The sequence below is a fragment of the Odontesthes bonariensis genome, chromosome 20 (genome assembly GCF_027942865.1).
Source record: "Odontesthes bonariensis isolate fOdoBon6 chromosome 20, fOdoBon6.hap1, whole genome shotgun sequence".
In the NCBI taxonomy this organism is placed as follows: domain Eukaryota; kingdom Metazoa; phylum Chordata; class Actinopteri; order Atheriniformes; family Atherinopsidae; genus Odontesthes; species Odontesthes bonariensis.
Window position 1 is genome coordinate 22,272,673 of NC_134525.1, and position 4,349 is coordinate 22,277,021.

The 4,349-nt window shown below is 41.3% G+C and overlaps 1 long non-coding RNA gene across 2 annotated transcripts; it reads left to right on the forward strand.

Annotated features, from left to right (window-relative positions):
- The first annotated feature begins 277 nt into the window (after window positions 1-277).
- On the forward strand, window positions 278-4,142 carry LOC142370303 (uncharacterized). 2 transcript variants are annotated; one of them, XR_012767840.1, is made up of 3 exons: window positions 278-3,682; window positions 3,766-3,836; window positions 3,999-4,142. It is a non-coding gene; the product is annotated as an uncharacterized LOC142370303 (long non-coding RNA). The 2 variants fall into 2 exon arrangements; XR_012767841.1 differs by having other exon boundaries at window positions 278-3,469; window positions 3,562-3,836.
- Window positions 4,143-4,349: the final 207 nt, after the last annotated feature.

The window sequence follows — 4,349 nt, forward strand, 5'->3', positions numbered from 1 at the left end:
CCGCTGCTGCTGGGTGGCATGCCTGATCTGCCAGCGGTTTGGAGGTGGTCAGAGGAGCTGTCGGGTGCAGCGAGAGCAGAGGGAGGGGGTGACAGTGGAGTGTAGCGTTGACACGTTATTAATTAATATTTACCTCGAAAATAGCAGGGGCACCACCTCTTTTATTTTAATTTGTTACGTTACAGTCCAAAGAGGAAGACTGTTTAAAATCTTGCAATCCTAGTATGTTATATTAATAATCAGTCTCATTCTGAGTCGTGCGTCCTGTTTGGAGTGGTAATCGGCTTAGTAACTGTCTGTGACACTCTTAAATGGGTTAATACAAACATTTATTCAACATTGCACAGGTATATAGGTGTATAAACAATTGATAAAGAGACAGAAATTAGAATTATTGGGGACACTCAAAGGGGATAATAGGGAAGAAAGGAGCATGCCACTAACAGGATTACCTATCAAAAATGTGACTAAATCTGGTTCATAACACGGATATTGTGCCAACAGTCTTCTGCCCGCGGAGGTCTGCTCATTCGTCGCTTTCAGAGAAAGTTTTCACTTTATCCACGGTTTCAAAAGATCTCAAACCAGCACCTTACTTTGTCGTAGCAGCGTAAGGGATTCCGTGGTTCTTTCCTTCTGATGAGTTGGTGTCGAAGCGGTGTTCCCGTGGTAACCAGCGGGATGACGTAGAATCAACTTCTCCTTTATTCTTCGTCCTTGGATGAAGAGTGGCGGCTTGGCTGGGCTGTATGAGTTGGCACACACTCGCGTGTGTTGGACCAGACTTTTATATAAAAGAGAAGGGGAAGTCTAAAAAAATTGGGAATTAATAGTTACGGAGCAAAAGACAAAGGCTGAGATAAGAGGGCTGAGAGCAAGAGAAGAGATAAGCAAGGCAAGAGCTAAGAGCAAGACAAGAGGTAAGACAAGCAGGGCAAGAGGGAGGATTTCCTGCGCGCCTCTCTTTTAAGCTGGAGATCACATGTCAGCTTTCGTCCAATCAGAGTTCAGCTGGCTTTTGACCCAAGGGAAAAAGGGGGTTGACCACGCTGAATTCATGAGACAAAAAGGGGGAATTTCTGCTCCTTTCTTATACCGTATTTAACCCATATGACAGTGACTTTAGACAATATAATGTTCTTAACAGACAATAATGTTGCATACAAGCAGGCATAAACACCCATATGAGCATTGACAGTTATCAGCATACAATACTTCATATTTATCATGATAGAAATGGTATGACACTTTTTGTTGTTGTTAATTTAGAATGATCTGCAGCTGTTTGGGTAATACCTGTGGAATTAAACACTATTAGGTTATGCATTGCACATAATGAGAACATTAAACATCCGTAGTTGAAATTGTCCATGGTTGTTTAGACTGACATAGTGAAAAGTGTCCGTTATCCATGTCCTTTGGGGGGCACTGTGGCTCCACGAGAGGGATTCCTTTTAAATCCAATTTCATAACTTGGTAATTAATGAAGGTAAAAGAATGGCGAATGTTTCAAAATGATCTGTAGATTTGTCCAGTAATGATTTTCACACTTTCAGTCTACGGAAAGTGAGGTTTATAGTGGAATTTTCACTCTCTGAAAATAGGGAAGTGTGGCATTCCTTTGGGTTGGTCCAGCAGGAGAGTTGAGCTTACATCTGCTTCCCTTATCAGGAGGTGTCCTACATAATTTATTATTCGTAGCTGGTCTGGGGGAGGGAAGACTCGGAAACAAAGAACCCCATTTGGTTGGTCTCACATCTGGCTCCGTTATCTCCTTTGAGCTGATCCGTTGAGAGGGTCGTAAAGAGGGTACGTTTCTTGATGTCAAGAAAGGTTGGATCTTTATGTAAACATCTCCGTGCTCTGTCTTTCCTGAGAGCACGCTACAGGAGCGTCGGCAGGACCAGCTTCAGGGGGTGGGAGTTGTCGGCGGAATGGGGTTGAGGAGTCCTGGAGATCGACCGTTGCCAGAGATGCACTCAAGCCCTGGAGAGATGGATAAAGAGACCCTTTTTTGTTATCACATTCTTTAGGTTTATTCTTAAGAGAGGTCATTTCTTTCTGAGTCATTTTCCGATCCCGCGCGTCACATTCCCATTCCCACATTTGCAAGCATTTATTCATGCGTTCAGCTTTCACAACATCCTTACTCATGAGTTTCTTTTTTTTATACAATTTGTCTTTTTCTTTCTCTAGAGCTCCTCTCAACTGGGCCAGCTGAGCTTTACTGAGTGAGCCGCCTTCGGGAAAACCAAGATTTTCCCAATAAGACAAGAACTCGCACGACTGTGGTCCAAACTTGGCTTTCATGCATGCCATAATTGGTGTATCTGGTCTCGGATCCTGAGATTTGCTTTGTCCACATTGCCCAGCTCCCATTCTAGTGCACTTTTCCTGAGTAACCTCACGGTTACAATAAAACTGCTCAAAGAATTTTGCTTATCTTGCACGTTTTAACCTGGTACCTTCCTAAATAACCTTATGGTTATTGTAAAACTTGCACGTTTTAACCCGGTACTTTCCTGAATAATCTCACAGGACTTTTAATGTCGACACCCGTTCTCGATTATTAATTTTACCTGAAATCAACCACAAAGGCACTTTAGTGAAAGGTAATATACGTCTCACCGTTAATTAGGAGATTAGTTTTGGGTGGTTTCGAGGAGTCCTGCGCCGCTGATCGGGACCGCGAGTCCCTGTCCCCGTCTCTCGAAGGCCTATTTTGAGGTTTGAGGATCTTAGGTGATCAGCCCTGGTTCCCGGTCCCGACGAGCGTACGAGGAATCCCGCTTCTGACACCAAGGATTGTCGAGGATTTTTACCGTGGAGGCATTAACAAATTATTCTTAAGTCAAATAAATGAGTCTGTTATGTGCCCTGGTAGTTGATTTATTGATACATGCTCATTCAGAACACGGAGAGATCTCTGAAGTTGCGTCGCGTCATACAAGCTTTTATACAGTGGTACAAACAGATTACAAAAGGGAGACGTTTCCTGTCTTTAACCACAAGGGTCTCCTTTAACATTAAGGCTTGCGCATCCTATACATGAAACTGACAACCGAGGATGCAGATGTTCGCAGCTTTTGCAAGCTTGCAGAGCAGATTGATACTTTCGATGACATGTCTTGACAAGTTTTCTGCAGAATATCGATAACATGTTGTTGCAAGGCAGGAACAAAGTGCATTAAAGGTTCAGTGTCCGGTAGTTTCCAAGGGTGTGGTGCCTGGCAGGGCAAAAGTTTAGTTTCTGCTAGTTCAAAGGTTCAGTGTGTGCTCAGACACAAAGCATGAATACAATTGCGTCTGTAGCATGGGTATATAACATTCTTTTGCATTGGTGAGTATATAGGTACATATCATTACCTGTAATTATGAATATATAGAGTATACAAGATAAGTATATAAATTCTTTCACACCCACACCTTCCAGAAAGATGCCACCAGTTGTGGGATCTTTGTCATGCAGGTGACTTGTGTTTTCTTTATAATAAAAAACATTTAGTTTTACTATGTAAGATGATCATACACAGTACATATGTTGTTTTGCCACCTCTACAGATGGCCAAGATGACAGTGACCCAGTTTCCAAACATCCCAGAGAGGTTTCATATTGATTCCTCCAAAAAATCTCTTAAAAAACTAAGAAGAGACATGGCAGAAGAAATTCTGAAAGGATCAGGTATTGCTCAAATATTACATTAATATGTCAAACAGTTCCTACAAACGTAACAGTAATAAAGGCCTATATTTTCTTTTTTTCAGTTTCAAAGGATGAGTTCTGTTCCTTCTGTGGCAATGAGGACCTGCCCAAGACTGCCGTTGATGTTGTCTGGGTGAGATTTAGAGATCAAAAAATCTGAATAGTGGATAATCAATAGATAATCTGGGGTTAAGAACCAGACACAACATTGAAGTATTCAAATATTATATACTTTATAGGCATTATGTAGAGATAACATTTTAATATATTATGTTTAATATATTTGTCATTGTAGATTCAGTGTGGAACTTGCGCAAGATGGTTTCACACACAGTGCCTTGGAATGACAGCAGCAACGACACCAAACAAAGACACTCCTTGGTATTGTGTACTGTGCAACCCTAAATAAAGATGCTAAGACCAATGAAGCGTGTAGTGAGTTTGGTGACACTACACTGTATCATCAACAAGTTATTGATTGATATTTCTGATAAAAATTCCCATAAATGATTCAAATTGTTTTTTTTTCAAAGCACGAGGTGTGATGTAATCTGTAGGAAAGCAGTGACATGTGTAGAGAGTTTGGTGACCCTACACCGTATCCTAGTGAAGTTATTGATTAATATTTCTAATAAAAATTCCCAGA